This window comes from Sipha flava, unplaced genomic scaffold (genome assembly GCF_003268045.1).
Source record: "Sipha flava isolate LNK unplaced genomic scaffold, YSA_version1 192_pilon_pilon, whole genome shotgun sequence".
NCBI classification, from domain to species: Eukaryota; Metazoa; Arthropoda; class Insecta; order Hemiptera; family Aphididae; genus Sipha; species Sipha flava.
The window spans coordinates 310,283-331,690 of record NW_020272724.1 but is presented as its reverse complement, the minus strand read 5'-3'; positions in this window follow the sequence as shown (position 1 = coordinate 331,690).

Genomic DNA, 21,408 nt, shown 5'->3' with positions numbered 1-21,408 from the left:
TTTTCAGTAGGGGTCCAAAACATGTATATTGTAATTTTATTGAATTTAGATTGCAACTTTTGACATTTAGTTAAAAATAAGACAGAAAAAGATTAAATCTTCTTTTATTAAAATTAATATCATATTTTCATATGATATTATGATATAAAATTAAAAGGAGTTAATGATTAAGGTGCAATATTTATGTTGGTATTAAAAAGAAATAAATATTTTAAACGTTCGTGAAATATTGAAAAAATTTCGGAGGGGGGGGGGATCCCGACACCCTGGACCCCCTCAGATACGGCCTTGTAGCTACCCATTGATTATGAAACGTGTGAAACGTCATTTGATGTATTTTAATCGAAATAACTCGTTATATCACATTACACGGAACACCGGTGCTGAGAGTGGTGTGTTTGTATTACGCGTTTGAGAAAATGTGAAGTTGGCGCTGCTAAGTTCGCGAAACGTTCACGAAAAGTGAACAGTGGTGCTTGTACGGTGAATGATGCGGAGGTTGCAAGCGGACTTTATTATAAGTATAACTTTATTATACGTTTTAAGTGCGTTACCGCTAATTGTATTAACTGAAATATGAAAAATACCTGTAAACATAATAAAATCTTACATTTTTTTTTTTTTATATATAAATTTAATAAATACACGTTTTAGTAATAATATTATTATGAATATTAATCCGCCTCCCGTGCGAATCGAAATTATGTCGCGTCGTTGCATAGTACGACCGGGAATCGTCGTGCACCATCGTGAAGTCGTTTTAAAATCGAAATTCGACCGGGCATTTCTCTCATCTGTACCGTGATGCGATCCTATGTTCCACATACGAACAGTGTGTTCGCATTGAACTGACGGCGACGACACCGCTTGAATTCTAATTTTAATCGGGTCGATTCGTGTTAATCGCGCGCGCTAAATATAGAAGGAGAAAATGTGTCGAGATTCAACGTAGTGGGCAATGCGTGATACGCGAGACGAAAATGCTACGGAGCACATTTTTTTCTACAGTTGCAACAGCATGTTGCCCCATGGAGTGCCAGAAACGTGCCCGTGCCGCAAGCGCACCACTTTTAACATTTTTAACGCCAAGGATTAAATTTTTTTTTTCACGTTATCACACCGCATTGCGACTCGTACGCGATTTATTCAACGGTTGTTGGTGCAGTGTTGCAAATACGACATCGTACTAATTCGTATTAATTACTTAATCGTATTAATTTCCACAATTTTAAGCAGTTTACCTTAAGAAGTGATTTATTTTTTTACCTGGATTTTTGTCCTAATAACCAATGGTCAATAGCATACTCTGGTATAAATCATCTACGTCATACTATAAACAAATTCGTTTCTAACTAATTTCAACATGAAACTCGACATGCAACTCATGTTAGCCGGAAAATGATTTTTCCATCGTTTAATGACGTTTTATTTTTACCTAGATTTCGAAAATCTTTTGGATTCTGTTGTTTGATTAAATGAGATTCAATAATTATTTTTATAACGGAAATGAACGCAAATGCCGTTACACAACTCTGTTATGGATAATATTAAAAACAGAATTCCAGATTAAGCTTTGGAAATTATCACGTAACAATTTTTGTTAATGTATATGTGTTTAATTTTAAATTATGTATTAAGATAAATTAGTCAACATATATTATTATAGATTATTCTACGTTTTTATTTGTAATATTGGAATATTTGGAATTCATAAATACTATGAGTATTTAATTAAATTGTTAGTGGGTTAGATTATGTATAAAATGTAGGTATTATTTGGCCCAATCTCAATTTTGAAAAATTTGAATCGTTTAAAAATTTGGATAAGCATCATCTCACTTCGGTATTCAAATCGTAACATTTGACCGTCGAGTGAGATTTAATGGTATGCTAAACATTGGAGTTTATTTCCAGAAATGACATTTAAATTCTAACCGAACCGAAGAATGTATCCGTTTCACATAGACATTTTTAATTTTCTAATTCTTTACTTATGTCACGTGACCATTTAGTATTCTACAGAAACAGTATTTAAGTCCCAAGCAGCTCAACTTAGTTATTAAAACTATGCTTTGGAAAAAATTTGAAGGAACCGTTTTTGGGGTTTTCTACTCGCTGTCTAAAAGATTATAAAAAATAATTAACGATTAAAAATAAAAATATATTGATCTAAGATTTTTTTTTTTTTACAATGCTATTAATGAACATTTCACATTTTACATTTTTTCAAACCTCACCCTCACCCTCGAAATTTTTCTTCCGTTAACTCCCGGTCACACAAGACGTGAGTTCGTTCCAGGGAATATTGTTCATTTACCGACCCATTAGGTTTGGCACCGGATCCCGCGTTGGTCGACCGCCAGCACGAAATCACTCGTCGACGGTCGACTTCACCAATGTATCATCGTGCGCGAGAACTCCTTAGAATCGTCGAGCCAGTCGTTGCTGATTTCTTGAATATCTGGAATCACAACACGCCAATAATATTCTGCGACGACCGAAGAGCCGAACGTGAATTGTCAGACGAACGGGTTAGAACGTCTGCATGTCTCAAATACCAATTTATAAATGGACCGCGGATATATAATAAATAATAATAACATATTACATAAAATAATAAATTATATAATTTATCAGGAAAAAAGTATTATAAATGTATTTTAAAAACAAACTTTGTACGAATGTTAGGTACATTTGTATTTGTACATGTACAAAGTAGCAGTAATACTCGACATAATTTGGAATTAGTATAGGTAATACCTACTTGAAATTAATATTACTACATGTTTTATATTATTTTTATGAAGGACTCATCTTTCAATATTTTGAGAGAAAAAAGAGCATTTTGAAATATACACGTTCCATAATTCAACAATTATAATTATCTTAATATTAGTTATTATTTTTAGTTCTTATATATGTTATTAATATTAAAAATCATTAAATGCTCACGTACCTTCTGATAAATAAATGCAAACTATTGGAGTATTGCTAATATTACTTAAAATTAGAAGATACAGTATTAAATTATTGTATTTGTATACCTAATAATGGTACTCTTGTAGCATGCTACCTATCGTAAAAAGCTATACCTACCTGTCAAAAAAATGTACGGGTGTTTTCCATTTTTACATACTGATTAATAATAATATTTATTTAACTAAAATGTATTTAATGTATATTGATGATCATAATTGTTAAGTATTTTAATATGTTATATATTGTTATGACCGTGTTTACGTTATCCCAAAAATGTAGCATACTGCAGTTTTTTGGTAGTTATAATAACATACAAGTATCCATTATGTAATACTATTAATTAAATAAATTACATACCTTTTAATTAACTTCGTCTCCTTGGTACAGCAATATTGCCCTACAAGATGGATAAATAATAAAACACAATAATCTTGACAACTTTATGCGACAATAAATTTATAAACAGTGGTGAGTCGTGACTTTGTGAATGGTCAGTGAGCAGATGACATTAATAAATTATATACGAACAAATTTAATGATTATATAATAACATGGCGTATTCCCGTCAATAGACTATGTCACTATGATCATCTATCGATGCGGCTTGGCGCTCAGGCGGCATGCCGGCATCTCGCAACAATAACAACAACAAATAAACCCGATGCTTGTCGTTAAGTCGTAACCAAATAATAATATATTTTTAGACATGTGCTTTGAAAAATGAGTATACTTGTTACATATGTATACTTGTATCACTAGTTATCACTCATGAATTCCTAGGGAGAATGCAGTTATTAATAATATAAATATGCGACGAGTATAATATGTATATAACACATCTCAACCATGATAGACTCGTCGCTTATATTATTATGAGCTTCAAATATCGGAATATAGATCTATCCATCTTACGTTACAACACGTTCCATATTGTCGTTTTATCATTAAAATTATCATAATTAGAATAGTATTCATTATATCAATCAGCACCATTTCACATGTTCGTAATAAACAATTTTTTTGCCTAAATTATTATCTCATGCATGAAGGGGTTAAATAAATATAAAATTCGACAGCCCATCCCGGCGACCCATAAGCTCCATACATTGATAATGTTGTCAACAACTAATTAAGTCTGACAATTTGGCCAATATATAGTACAGATCTGAGCTCGAATTTGATTCAGTTATTTGGTTTAGAATCCTAGAAAAATAATCTTTACAGATAAAATTAAAAAGTACAAAGACGTACAATAGCTCATAAATTTAATCTGGTCAATCATCATATTTCGAAAATGGAACGCTAGTTTTTTTTTCTTTTTTCGTTTATTTAAATTAATATTTACAATCTGTACTAGGGAGCACAATAAGTAAAATATATAGCATAATGATGAAAAGAACAATGAAAAACCTGAAGGAGCTTCACACTAGAAGCACCTGAGCCTAAATAATTTAATTCAAAGGTATGTGTCATATATTGAATAGGTCTAGGCCAGTTGCGTTTTTCCCTGTTGACCCTTGTCATCCTCCAATAGGAGAAATTCCTGTATAGAATTTTTTCTTTATTTATGATTACATCTAATCTTCCACGCCCTATTCCATATTAATTTTAAAACATTTTTTTGCATTCATTTAACAATTTACATTAACTTGTAGATTATACATAACCATTATAAGCCTATTATGAGTAGTTCTAGGAACTGATTTTCTAATAAATGTAGTTGCTCTTTTCTTTGGTTCTATTTGAATGCCATCCATTAATGTTTGATCTTGTGTTCCTAAATTTCCTAATTTATAAGACTCCTCAAATATTAATTTTTGTACTTTAGGAAAAAAATTGAAACAACTCTTTCTACAACACATAGAAGTTAAAGTTTTAAACAATTTTTTTTGGCTTCAATTTCCCTTTTCTGTCATTGTATTTTTGACCAAGATGCTTACAATTATTCACAAACTTACGTTTGCCTTCTTTGTATCGTTTATTCTTGTTACATACAATATTACCAATTTCATCGTCATCATCATATATATTTTGGCCATTTGATGTAAATACAGCGCTGGAAATATTTTCAATCACACATGGTACTTGATATGATGTAGAAGGTTGATTATCAGAATAAATTTTACCTGTTGATATGAAATAAATATTAATTAATAATTTAATAATTTTTAATGTAAACCATATTTAAAGCTAATTTTCATTACCTGCAGACTATAAATGATACCTCATCAAAATTTCTCTTCTTACATTGTTCTTTGATAAAAGATAGTTTGCTCCAACATTTACTTAATTTTGAATGTTTTCAATACAATCAAGATTTTGAGAAGACTCTATTATTACCTGATTACTTTTGAATAAAGAATCTAAATTGAAAAAGTGTATTTTTTTATTAAATATTATAATTTAGGTAAATTTAATGTATGTGTGAGTGTATATTTATATTTTAAATATATATTCACATATAAATGCTGTTGACGGGTACAGCCACTTTTGTAGGGAGAAGTTGGAAAGGTAGGATACATATGATCAGTTCCGTCTTTACCATATGGACAAGTGGGTACGTGCCCAAAGCCCCCATCTTGCTGGAAGCCCCGAATAATAGAAATTATAATTTTAAATTTAAACTGTAAAGTATTAGTATGACTGCTTATTAAATTTATATTTGTAAGCGACGATAAACCAAAGAGAGAATATTGCTGGAATGGTCACCAACATTCAGAATCGGATAGGCACCCAAAGAATATAAATATATAATATATAAGCTTATAATGTGGCAGGGTAAATGAGTTATAATTACAAATCATTATAACGTTGTTTGGTATACATATATCATGATAAAATATACACTTATAAATATAATATTGTAAGAAATTTAATCACTTAAGATATAATATATCTATTGAAGTATAAGTAGTAAAATCGTGCGACAGTATACTGTAATATATTACATTGAACTTATTGATAAGACGATAATTTCAGATTTGGAATTGGTGACTTGACTAATTCAACTCATTTACAGTCTTATAATTCAGTTGTCTCAATACTGAATTGCCAAGTCACTGATTTAGTAATTTGCTATGTTGGTACTGAATTGCCGAGTCACTGATTTGCGATACACTGATTCAATTCATTAAATTCAATAAAAAGAGTCGACTCTTCGAGTCGACTCACTCATAAATTACACATCTCTACTTTACAGTATATACTCGTATACACGAACACTATATACAATACAATACACATAAATCAGAAGGACGTTACACAAATACGAAATATAAATTACGATAGCTCATATTTTATAACAGCCATAAACTCATTATAAGTTGTAGCTGTACGCTGTAGTGTTGTACGGCTGAACATGTATATTATTTTATTCAATATTATCACTTTAACTGTGATGCAAATTAAAATAGAAACCTATCATATGGAATCTAAATTCTACATAATTGAATATATTATATAGTACAGGCCATGAAAGGGAATAATAATATTCCTTTTTTTTTTTTTATGTAACGAAAATAGAATGTTTATTTTGGTACTCTTAATAATAAGTTAGTAACATAGAGTAATATTAAGATAATAAAGATTATCATATTACTCTATAGTTAAAAAATAATTGAAATTAGATTAGTAAAATAAGACAAAAGTCAATTTACCCAACTAAATTTTGTGGTTCAAATTATACATTATTTTTACATGAATTCATACCTTCTCCAAAAATAAAAACTTAACATTTAATAACTATAAATTACTAATATTATTTTGTATCGTATTCATTTATTTTTTTTATTCTTTCATTTTTATGTAATGTCGTCTTTCTGAGCCATCTCCTATACGGCTAAACTAAACTAACTAGTCAAATTAAAACAAACTAACTACACAAACAAAACAAACCACCAACCCGTACTGAACTTGCCAAACGCCGTTGAGGTGAAAGTGTGACAATTTTAATATATTATACATAATAATTTTTAAAATAAAATAGTTTAATATTAAGGATACATCCAAAAAACAATTTTTCATATTTTCAATTAATTCGACCACACTAGAAGTTTTTGAGTCTTTGGAAAAAATTGTAAGCAACAATATAGTTTATTCGAGTCTCAAGAAGCCATACGACTATAAATTCAATCAATGAGTAAGAAGAAAAAAGTTTAGATTGAATACAGTTGAAATCGCATTTAATCCAAATTTTTACATGAATGTTTTCATCATAATATTTCTTAAAAGTTGCCCAATTATTTAGATAAAAATATTTTTATGACAATATCATTTTAATATTTTAATAATATTTTCGAACAAATATTGTTTTATTAACCATTAAAAAATATTTTGAGGGTATATAATTTTCCAAATGCTGTGTGGGATAGTCCTAGACTTTTTGTTATCATAATATTCATCAAGAAACTATCAAGGTTTTATTATTTATGACTTGTTGATTCCAAGCGTAACTTATTGCAGAAGCTTGGTCAAGTCTTCCCAGAACATATTTCGATACAAACTTATCGAGCACGGCGCAATGGTTAGGCAAATTCATAAGCTATGTTTGTCAGCTGATAATTACACCGATACCAACTTTAATCGATGTTTAAGAATAGATGACTTCCAATATTTTTTACAATTTGATTATTAAAATCATAATAGGAATCCATATTGTTGCTACATTAATACTAAATATATCAAATAACTTAACCGAAATTTATCAATTATCAGAAGAAATGATACAATGGTTGTATTCATAAGTATTACGAAAAAAGTAATAAATTAGTTTTGAAATTAATAGTATATGGTGATCAACGTATAGGAAATATCCGCTTTAAAATCTGTATTTTAACCGTTTATGTATGCTACGTAGAAGAATTTTGCCGTTTGATAATAATCATTACAGTGGTTAATTATAAAGGGAAAAAAATGCAATCGGTGTTCCTTAATTTATGATTTCCGTTTTTCGTGATCTCGGATTCGCGCACGAGCAAAACCCGATATTTTCTGATTTCGTGATCGATTCTTATTGCGATTTCTTGAAAAAAGCACTGAGCAGTAATCGGGTAGCCCGATTGATTGTAGGCGTAAAATATAAAGAGAAAAGGTGAATAACAAAAGAAAATTTTACTACGATAATAATTATTGTTCACAACGACAGTGAGATAAATGTTTTCCAATAATATATACGCTACATATTTGCTAATCGCGTGACATGTATTACCGAAGAATTCGAATCGTCTTAATAAATACAAAATGTCTTTGTCGTAGACGTTTAGGCAAACAATTTGGCTGTCAATCAAACATCTCCCTTGGCTCGGGTAGTCGGTGTCAATCATGGCGGCGTGACCTCGTACAATCGTTAGGATATAAGGCGACATTCGGGAGGGGGGGGATTGTTCTAGTACAGCTCTGAAAGTTGTTTATCCGACGGAAATGTGCTAAACGTAGTACGATTAGTTTGTCTTTAGTTCAACCGTCCGAGATAAAAATCTTATATGACGTATAATTTCAAATGTAATCGGACGTTAAAACTACCGCGAACACGTACTATTACGAGAACTGAAATATGTATAACAAATATATTACGCGATGTTAATACCGTGAGGACGTTAGATTATATAAAATATAATCGTGATTTACAATATTATAAGTGTTTTAATGCATAAAAAAAATAAAAAAATAAATATAAAATAAACTATACATAGTATTCACGTGAAAAAATCTCTGCTCGTATACAGTATAATAACTAACTAACCTAACCTAAAATCAAATGCAATAATATGATACATTAATTATATAAGTAATCATATTACACGTACGCGCAGAGCTGTTCGTATTAAGCACAATATAAGCTAGTGATGGGAATGAAATCTGGATTCTTCGAAAATCTGCCAAATCCGAATTTCGGATTTCTGGTTAAAAAATCCGAGATTTGGATTAGGTAATTATTGAAAATTTCTGTATTCTTATCATATAACTTTCATCACATCATTTTGTAGTCGTTATTTTAATTCTTGGACAAGATGATGGTGGTCTAAATAAGATATCTTAATAATTGGTATACACTTCAAGTCTTATGTACCATTATTTTTGGAGATACAACTAATAATAAGTAAAATGTATTTTATGATATCCGACAAATATTTAATATTGCATAAAAACTTGTATATGATATTCTTAATTAGGTTAAGTCAAAATATCATTTAATTTTGAGAATGTTTAATTATTTTGTATTTAATATAAATAATTCTTGAAAGAATACTAATTCAATGTTTTCAAATCCGAAACCCGGATTCAATGCAAAATCTGGATCTTAGAATCCAAAATCCGGGTGTACAGTAAAATCCGAATTTTGGATTTTCAAATTTCAGTAAATCCAGATTTTTCCCATCACTAATACAAGCACAAAAAGAAAACTGGTAACATTTGAGTGTGGTTTTATGTTTACGTGATTTTTGTGTAGATGAAAACTTAAATACGCCATGAATAGGTATAAGTACAAATAAATAAATTCGAATGCATTTCTCCTACACTGGTATAATTTATCTGTTCGGGAAACAATATTTAAATAATATAAAAATAAAACCCGTTATCGAACAAACAACTGGAGGGCGAATGATTTATTATTGACAGAACCGTAGTGATGATCCTCGTTACTCATCGTAGAAACACATAATTCATAAACATGTGTACATTATATGAGAGTCCATCGAGTTTTATTGAATTTCCATGGACATTCTTTCAACGTTCATCCTTATTCCACCACTTGCTCGGTGCCGTATCTTTGGATTTTTTTAGTTTTTAAACTTTACGTAATTAGGTGGGCATATAGGAATCTCACAAAATTTATAAAATGGAACTCAAGTTTACTATCCTGTACGCGATATTTTAGAGAAGTGTAACATAATAAGAAGAGGGGGATCGATAAATAATTCTACCTTAAAGCATTATGATTAAATGGAACTTTTAGAGAACGTAGGTTTCAGGAAAAATAAAATGCCTGCTTATCTTTAAGTTTTTCGAATTTCAGTGCACGTGTATAATACACGCGATATAATTAGTATTTTTATAAATTTAGTCGTATTAAGGTCTGGTAGCACCCCCGGCGAATCACTATATTTGCGCCCCCCCCCCCCCCAATGAGAAATTCACATTTTTTTTACAAAAAATCGTTTGAGATATTTAAAGCATGTATAAAAACATAGTAAGTATATTAGGTAATAATTACTAATATATTTTAATAACTATTTGTATTATTTTAAAATATAAACAATCAGTACATTATAAATACATGTAATTTTCTTCAAATGTTTTTATTTTACAATTGCGTTAGATGATTTTAAACTTATTTAATAAAATAGTATTTTTCTTGCTTTTATAGAGGCAAACATATCAAAAAATTACATACATAGTGTTGAAATTTGCGCCCCTCTTAGAATTAGAATTGCGACCCTGGCCCATGCCCTCTTGCCCGGTATTGAATACGGCCCTGATTTCACTGAGTAGTACGACGAGGGTACAATGACGACGACGCGCGCGCATCGTTTGATTTTCTTCATACCTCGAAGAGCGGTGGCAACCGGCAACGATGTCGTCGTCCAAGCGATTGATAAGCAGCATCATCAATCATTCCCGCGGACGGAAGGAGAGAACTGCGGATACAGCGGTGGTAGTAGTAGTAGTAGACGGTTGTGCATTGTACGCGTACGTGTGAAGACGGAGACGTAAGGGACAAGAGAGCCAAAAACAGTACATGGACCACTCGTGTCACGACATCGGGCCGCGGTACAATGTGTGCGGCGATTAGCCGGTGTGGGGACCGGGACGAAGGATACTCGAGGATCATTTTTCATCGCCACTTCTCGACCGCGTCGGCTGCTGCAATAACGCGTGTTGTCCCAATTAGCGGCCAACAACAATTGGCTGTCGGTTTCCTGCGCCCGCATACCGCGCACGTTCCCATTCCTCGTACCGCCACCGTAACGGTGCCGGGGCGGCTGAATCGCTACGACCGTTGTATGCGTGCGGAAAGAGGGACAGGGACGGACGCGGCCATTCCCGTTCCAATAAAAACATCTCCGGTCGTCGGACGATTGATGATCATCGCCTCTTGTCCTCGAAGACATCGTTTTACAATGGCCTTTTACGTACGCGTTGCCCGACTATTAATTATTAATATTATTAATATTTTCCTTGTTCGCGATCGGACCCGGTCGAATTGTCCGTGTCGTTTTTTCTACCTCGTCGTCATGATCACCTTCAGCTTAACGTTCTCGATTTATTACTTATACTCAACGCAATTCGTTTGACGTAGAAAAAACATGGTTTTATTGTTGTAGTACAATACGCACAGAGTTTACTCACCAATCGCCGCGCACAAGGATTGGTTATCGAAACGCGTCTCTCATACGTACACATTTACTTTTACCCGGCCACCAAGTGTCAAATAAAACGAATAACTCCTCAAGCACAAATCAATTACAGTTGAAAAATAATTTGGCGGTCTCGTATACATCGTAACGTTTATCCAAATGCCTCAACAATACGTTTTACGTTGTCAGCTGTGTTTGAAGCAGAAATCACTTAAATTTTGATGATAATCCGAGCTTATTCAATCGGGTGTACAATTGTCAAAGTCTGTCTCCGTAGATATTTGTGCGTGGTCGGTAATCGGTCATAAATTTGTTTGGTCCGGACAATCGCGTCGTGTCGCGGTATGTGCCTACTATATTGGACCAATCTGAAATTAAATCAAATTATCAACCAGGTCTGGTCGTGAGAGGCTTTATGGTAATATTCATATAGGTCCATAATGATAAAAGCACTTACTATTAGGTTCGGTGTAACTTAAATTTTTTGTGTATGATTTCATCCGATTCGATATTTTTAATATTAACGATCATAAAGTTCTAGAACTATAATATTACGTATAACTAACGGTCATCTAATTTGCTATGAAGCCGCGTCAAAACATTTAGTACGTAGCCATTTATAATATAATACAGCATCGCTGTCGTCTTCATCGGGACCTTTCGGAAGGATTACATAATAAAAATTATATTTATATAATTCATGTATAAATGTATTCATTATTCATGTATAAAAATCAACTCTACAAATTATTTATCTATTATAAACGGGTAAAGTTACCCTATGATAAGTAAAATACAGTAAAATCTTAATCAAATATCAGAATTATAACTGTAAAACAAAAATAAGAATTACAATACTATCTATCCACGTTTTTCATAAAAAACGCGTTTCCTAATCACTTTAACTCACTATACATATATTGTACGCATCATTACGCAGAATGATGACGAAAAATATTTTATACTTTCACAATTTGTTTTTTTTAAGAAAATCTATTCATACAAAATATCAGGACAATACTGCAGGGATTTCGTATGGTGCCATATTTTCGAAATGATATTGTTATTCGAAAAATGCGGACGATGTTATACCACGGTTACGGTTGTAATGTACACCGTTCAAACGATTTCAAGTAACGGGTGTTTCAAATCTTTATATGTTATGTGTTTCGTTCACGTTTTTTTTAACTTACTTGAATATAATTGTAACCACCATTTTTAATAATGGCTGTGGATCACTTGAACGTCGTGTAGTTAGAAACGTTATTCGCCACCGAATCGTATCGGAAGCGTGGCACTATGTTGTGGCGATCCAGTTGCATGCCCAACTTGTCCTGTACGATTTGCTAGACGTGATCTACGACGGAACCGATCGGATTTCCGTCCGAAACTAAAGTTCTGTCGCGGGTTGCGAATTTTCCGTTACGAATTTAAACGGGGAATGCGTTCCGCTCGAGGCGCCCATCGCGTACACATCGATTTCGTCCGCATGATAATTATCATTAATGATTTCGCAGAGGCCCGATGAAGCGGACGGGGAGCTTGCACGCGACGCACGATCGCTGTCTCGCTGCCATCCACCATTCGTTCGGTGAATTGTTTTCGTTATTTAATCATTGAACGATACATTTTAATGAAAAAAAAATAATAATAATAATAATAACGATAAATTTAAATGCAAATCTCGCAATTAATATTGCTGTAATGATTTTCAGTTGACAATGTTCCGCCGTTATCACTCTTTATAGTTCGTCTCCTTTGCGTTATGCATTTTGGGGTACGTTTCGACGTTCGGTGAAGTAAAGTTCTATGTTTTCTTGCATAGAAATGAATGAAAATATTGATGATGAAGTTCTGATTTCATTAGGGCAAGCGAGACCCGGAGTTATGGGATAAGACATAAGATATTTATAAGGATCATAACGCTACGGGAAACGCTTAGAAAGAGAAAAAAATTACCATACTATGGTATACTATTTTTTACGATGAAATGTGACGAGAGAATGATTATGATAAGAAATAGTGAGCAAGAAACAAATGAGCAAACAAGAGCAAGAACACCGTTCAACGTTCGTGAAAAAAAATCGTGTAGAGTGTGCAAGTAACGCTTCACCATAAAATATCGTATAATATTTTACTGTACGAGTAAAAACGATATGTGTGCAATGGGTTAAGACTGAAATTGAACATCAACCTATAGTAGTCAGTTTTATACTCGCGTAAAACTGTAAAATATTGTTCAACAAAAAGAACATTAAAAAAAAAAGAGCAATTACAATTGTAATTAAAAAGGTTCGTTTAATTAATGGGTTAACGTACAAGCAATCGGACATTTTGTCGTGCTTGGAACTGTTTAGACTGTGAAAGATAAGACAAGTTACATTTCGTGTTAGGATGTTAAAATAAGTATTACTTTTTTTTGTCATCGTCGACAATAGATCAAATGAATGCATTATAACAAAAACACACTCAGAGAGAGAAAACACCAGTGTAGTTTGGTTATTAATACACTTTTTTTTCAAACGACATCATTTATTATATAAGAACAATGGTTACATCATATTAATTTTTAATTTTTTTGTGTACACCGTAACCGTTGTTCACTTATATTATCCAATTAATTATCTGCAGAGACATATTTTCAAATTAGATAATATAATATGTATGCAAGTATAATAACGGTCCGAGCAGTTGAATAATAAATAAACGAAATCGTTAAAAATACGAGGATTTCAATAAACGCGTATCAAGCCACCGTGACCGATGGTGATTAATTTGAATTATTCACTTGACGTAATATTTCATGCCTTTTGTTTTGAATGTTTCGCATAAAAATTTTATAGCGTTTGATAAAAAAAAAAATTGATTACCAGTTTTAATAATTGATCTTGTCACTGATTATTATGTCGTAACCATGCAATCGAAATATTTCGATACTGAAAATGTTGTAGTCAAAAAAAAAAAAATGAGTGCTACGTTTTTTTTTTTTTTTTGTATAAAAACATCAAATAGGTACTACTAATATCTGAGCAATATTTAATGTAATTGATTGAGAAAAAAAAATTCTATAATTTTTTCAAATTTTAAAAAAATTATCATTTAGAAAAGGTTAAGTAGAAATTTTATTCGTCTGTATCAAATAACGAATGTTCGTTTAAAAGAAAATTGTTCTGTTCTCCATTATTGTGGCCTACGTATACAAGAAATTTATAAGAAAACATCATAAATATTATTCTAAGATAAATTTTATGTTCATACTGAACACAGTTTGATACACAATCGACGACCGGCATAATGCGAACGCATTACAAACACCTACACACAATGATTGAAAACGAATTGAAAAGTGTTTTGCCTTTAACCTTATTGAGTTTTCTTTACTGTTTAATGACTAGCATATGTTCTGCATATTTTGCTTTTGTTCGCATTATCCATTGTTGAAAACGCGTTGGATATTTCCGTGTCGACCGTTAACCCTTTTTATAATCCACTGCGATAATGAAACAACATGTGCAATTACATGTACATTTATATACGTAGAAACGTTTTATCGAAACAGTGCACTAGTGTACGAACAATTTTGTTGCTCTTAGGTCTCGTTTGTGTTTGAGAAAACTAATACAAAGGGGGGGGGGGGCGTAAATTACTACCCGCTCCGATAAAAATAAAAATTATCTATCTTGTAATAATATTCTTCGGGAATTAATATTATTTTCTCCCTGGTTAACGTGATCATTGACAAGTTAATAACGCGGTAATTGACACGAATACGAGTGCGTGTAGAAGGCACCGCCACCCGGCGCGTGATTTATTTACACATATGTACAACCCGTTGTGTGCTTGCGTGTATGCGTGTACGTGTGTGCGTGTGTATGTATCAGAGGAGGTCTCGTCACTGTTTGTTTTAATCTGTGGGGAGGATTTTTACGGGAAAACATGTTGCAAAGTGTCAGTGGTGGTCCAAATCATGTAACTCTGACTATATGCTTATTACTCGATGACAAGAACACAACGTTTCCCTCCCTCCGTCTCTTCTCACTTTCTCCCTCCCTCTTTCTATCCATTTCTATATTTATTTACATGATCAACGCACAATATATCTATACTCCAAGAAAATTAACTCTGTTAAATATTAAAAAAAAAAAAATAAATAATCACAATTCAGTCAGATAATTAGCAATTGTAAACAATAATATTGCATCGTCGGTAATACGGTGGGCGTTGAAGACTTGCAACGAGCACCAACTTACGACGACTGGCGGGGTGACAAGAAAATATAGGTATTATGTTTTTTTTGTCCTACGTTGAAACCTCGTGTAATTATTTTTTATTGTCTTTTTACACTTCGAGTCTTCCACTATCCGCACGAACGTTATAATCGTTAAAAAATTAACGACGAAAGATCTCGTAAATCAATTTCATTTTAAAACGCCTGCGTACCCCGTAAATTATTATCGTTCTCCAATTTATTATTGAGGTATGTGTCTGTACAGTACACTATAACGCAGTCTTCGAGACGATAAGTTATTGTTTTGTAATAATAATACTTTACGTAAAATTAAAATAATGATACTCGTAATATTATTAATATTTTATTTTTATTTTTTACTATTCTATTATATAGCAGATAATTGCACGGTAGTTTATTTGTCCACCAGTTGATTTCACAATTAACTATACGCTTAAATATGTGTGCAAAATCGTATAAATGAAATATAACTTCCGGACGATCGACCACTCATCTGATATCACAAGAAAAATGTAATAGCAGTTGTTTTTTCAATCGCGAAAAGTTTGATTACGTTAGAATGTATACAGCGTCGAGCTGATATACGAACACATGTTAATACGTTACATGTGTAATACGTGCCAATCGATTTGGCATACATAAAATTAAATATAATTATAATAATAATTAAATTTGTCAAGACGTTATCATCATATTTGTAGGCCAGCAAAGCAAATGAGCTGAGGCAGCTTACTGTAAAATTATATAAATATATTTTTTTTAAATAGTTTTAGGATCTAGTGTGAATTATTGTTTTATTTTTGAGTAGACACAATACCTGTGTTTAGCTTTATTTCCTGTCCGATCAGTGACCGATTTATTTAGGGTCGTTGAAGACAAGGTCTTAAATGTGAAGCAGTTCTACCGACACATTGAGAATGGTTCTGTAACCGATTATTTTATGGTCGCTTGAGCTCTTAACAAGGCCGTTTCGAAGATGAAAATCAAGGGGGTGAATAATATGAAAAATACCGACTACAATTTTTTTACTCAATGTATGTAGTATAATAAACTATATGTAGTCGTATTTTTACTTTTTAACTTATATATATATATATACGTGGCAGTTTAGTACGTTCTTAAAATTGACAGTTTAATTATATATATATATATATATATATATCAATTATATTCGTGTATACACTGTATTACGAAATATGTAATATTTGTTTTCCGTAAGTAAAATTAGGTCCTTCTAGGCTATAATGAAACAAGTCCGATTACCGATTGGTGTTTTCGTTGGGGGATAAGATACCCTCAAGACCCCCCTTCGGAACAGCCCTAGCTCTTAAGTTATGAATAGGTATACAATACATGCATTATCGTTGACAACAGAAATTTTTAAATTTATTTTACTCGTGACCCAAATTGTAATTTATTGGGATTCTAAAAGTAAAAATATAAAGCAACTTTAAAAATAATATGTTTTTGTCGTTAAATGCATGGAAAATCTTGATATAATTTGAACATTCAAATCAATTAAAAAAAGTTATTTATAATTCATTCAATTTTTCTGCCACAATGCGTCTGTTCAATTGCTATGGAATTTAAATTCTAGGTACTCAATAAGTGCGTTTATTTTGTAACTACGTACAAACATAATGATTATATTACAAAAAAAAATCAGCAGACGCGTGGTCATCAGCCGACTGATTATCATTTCATATATATATATATATATATATATATTAATAAGTAAACACGTGTAAAGTTTTAGGCTAACAACTTAGATGACGAAGCTTCATTCTCAAAAAATAAAATAAATAAATATTTATAAACATAATGATTACATTTGATTGAAAGAGACGGTTTAATAGTTATGACGTTTGAGAGACAATTTAACATTTTCCTAAGCACGCAGTCGAGTCTCGACCGGGGAAATACCGCGACACAGCGAGAGAGAAGATTAAATCGTATTGGGTAATTTTTCTTAATGTCCGACGAAAGATGCTCCGAATAACTTTTCGGCTTTCAACGCGTCCCGTACGATATATATACGTACATATATTATTCGTGCTTACGTGCGTGCGTGTGTGTGTATATAGGTTTGACTTATGAATAACTGCAGGAAAATTTATATTAATATACGTGTGTTGTACACGTCATTGGCAGACGATCGTTGTGGTAGTGTACGGTATGGCGAAAGATGGAAAAGGAGGTCGGGGGATGTTTTGAAAGGGAAAAATTACGTCATCAACTATGTGCATGTATATAGGTACATACGCACCTCAGTGCACGCACGGACGTGATGTGTACCATCGTCGCGATGTTGCTCCTAAAACTTTCACGTGGAAGGTTCGTGAAGGGCTATTTGTATTATTTTTTTATCAGGCGTGTACACACGTATATAGTTTTTGACCAAGTATAATATACACCCCGCATCATTGTCAGTGTGTGTGTGTATGTGTGTGTGTGAAAAGCCCTCGTGTGACAGATTCGCAAGAAAAATGTCGTCCATCAAAGCGATAAATGGGCTAACGTCCTTTTTATTTCGCCCTACCGCTCTTTATATTCGTTTTCCCGTCTGCCGACGCTCGAAGTTCGAGCAGGACGAAGGAAATATGAGAAATGTTCCCCGTAAATCATGGCCCAAGTCATTAGTGGCGGCGGCGGCTGCACCCCCGCGTTGGTGTGTGCGAGTGTATAGGAAATATAGCTGACAGGAAAATATTAAAAGACCTCTGTAGCACACCCCTGCACGTCGCGTTACAGCATCACTATTACTCTGGCTTGCAAATTTATCGCCTCATCGCGCGCACCCAAGAGTCTTTTGAACTCGTGCATACACATAAACGCACACACCAATACGAACACACACACACACACACTTTGACTAACAGACCGCCCGCGGCGGTGGTTCTTTTGGCATCGGATTTAACGGTTTTGCCTCACGTATTCATATATAAATTTACTGTCGTCCCTTGGCTCCAGCATACGAGTATGTACATACGAAAACGCGATGAATTTACGTACATCGCACGTGCGGTTGACAGGTCACCTATATATCGTGGATATTGTTTTAATCGGTGTTGCACGAGTTTGTTTTTGACAGGACCAATTCGGCGGATTCTCTCGCGAATCTCTCCTCACCTGAACGTCGGATTTCAAATAACGTACGAAATATCTATAGATAAATATATTTATAGAAAAAGTGAACTAAAATCACTTTCGGTACTTCTTATTCCGGTCTCGGGATATCATATTACGTTCGGCTAATTGTTATTGATTATTTCGGCAGTGTTACAAAAATAATACTTCGAGTTATCGTATTGCAACCGTCTAGTTTGTTCGCATTTGAATTGTTGACAAATCCTCGCGCATCGGTCATCAATGCAGATGTTTGAATCGCGGAACGGACCGCTTAAGTTTTAACCCTCTTTATTGAGGATCATTTTACGTACATTTTTACTAAGAATATTCCTAGTTCTCATTCTATAAAAATTTAATTTAATTGAAAATGCATATTTAGTTCGTGCAAATTTTCTCGATTTTACGCCCCTTTCTATTTGATTTTCGAGCATTTTCCGCCTACAGTCGGTTATCGCTGCAAATGCAGCCATCGATTGAACACATTTTCATGGACAAGTCGGCTGTTCAAGCTGTTCAGACATTTGTTTTTATTTGTTTATCTTGTTACTTTTAATTATGGATATTCCAACGTGAATTTTTTTCATCGACTTTTTACCTAAAATTACATGTATAATTTTCACCCGGTACGCAAAATCCTATAGCATAGTAGTCTCATGGATGTCACACTGATGGTTGAGAAGTTACAAATAAGTGCCTGTAGACTTCTCAGAGATATATTATGGACGCTTAACGCCAGGTTGAACGAAGTTACAGTATGCGATATCAACATGTGATTACAAAGTGTAGTCAATAAAGTCGTATTGAAAGGTTAATAATGTTAGTACATAAAGATTAACGGAACTTCTCATTTTCTGCGCATAAACTCGCAATGATTATTGTCCAGAAAATAAAAAAAAAACCGTAAGAAGTTTATTTCACGTTCACCGAGTTTGAACCGTTCACCCACCTACCATTTCCTAAACCTATACTTCTGGGACACCCTATCGACACACTTAGCGATAAATAAGTTAGTATACTAAAAGTAAATATAAACATGACGCGTTTATAAATAAAGCAGTGATGGTTTTTATATCGAAACTGGTGGTAAATACGAGTATACTTGTATTTACAATACATTTTTATTTTTATGATATATTATAATCTATCAACTATTTGGTATTATTAGGAATAATTTTCAATAAATTATTTAGGTATATAATTTATTATATTCATATTTAATAATAGATACTTTATTACTTTATTGTCGTTTAATAATTTTTATTAGATATTTCAAATAAAATAAATCATAAACCATAACCAAATCATTAGTATACAGTTCGACAGCGACTGATGGGATGATAAAAATATATAATATTCGATAACAACATAATTATATATATATATATATATATATATATAACAATATCAGTATTTTCGAAAAGATGGCAATTAGAATGATACAATTTTATATGATGTTTGAGTAAAACCCTTCGTGGTAATTCTTATAATTTATTATTATACAGCCTCAACGTACACAACTAGGGGTCACGTTTTTGTACGTGAGTATGAATGTACGTGTTCACGTATACCGTGATCACGTGAATAAATCAAAATAAATCACGTATGGTTAATACACGGCAATGAAAGAAAGCTTAATCACGTGAGCACGTATCTGAATCATATTCACGTGATCACGTGAATTAATATATTCACGTGAACTGGCATTAATCAAAAATTTGATTGTATAAAAAATAATTTTTTATAAAATATAAAGAGTTTGTTAATTTTGTTAATGATACCTACATGGTGGTCATATATTGCATTACAAAAACCGATTTTAGGTACTATTTATTTTGTTTATTTTATTTGAAAATGTATTTATAAGTTTATTGATTAGCTTCATGATCTTTTATTGAACTCTGTAGTGCCCGTCGCATGTGACTTATCTAGTTGTTGGATAAGTAGTTGTGTGCCGGGAAATCTTTATGTGCTCGTAGTAATTCACCGTGAATTATTCACGGCGTCCGGTTGTGAAAATAGAACTCACACACTGATACCATCATTTTGATTGAAGTTACAAGTTACAATTGTACAATATAAAATCGTAAACAATTATCATAAATACGAATAAAAATTCCTATATGTATGTAATGAAATCCCTTTTTATGATTTTATTGATGTTTATACCAAAATCGAAAATTGTTGCGCTAAATATATTTTTGAGTGTAGATGGGCATCACGTGGATGCAAGACCACTATTATATTATAAAAAAATAATTAAAAATTATAAATAAGATGTCTTTTTCGTTCATTATTTTGTTTATCTATTTATTATAATTTCTTAGATTAATATTTATTTATACATAATTTATTATTACTTAATATATTTATTATAATATTTTAGATTATTATTTATTTGTACATTATTTGTTATAATATTATCTATTTGCTTAAATTTGTTTCACGAAGTTTTATGTATATTAATTAATATTAAATTATTTACGTCATAATTTAAAACATAAGTTATTAATATTATTTACTATACGTAAGTACCTAGACAGTTGTACTTAATATCAGGCCTAGTTTATCCATAGTCATTATATACGAGGACCGATGGCGACAAACATGATTATGTAAATTCACGTATTCACGTGATTATATAAATTCACGGATTCACGTGAATAAAATTATAAATACACGTGAAATATTAAGCAA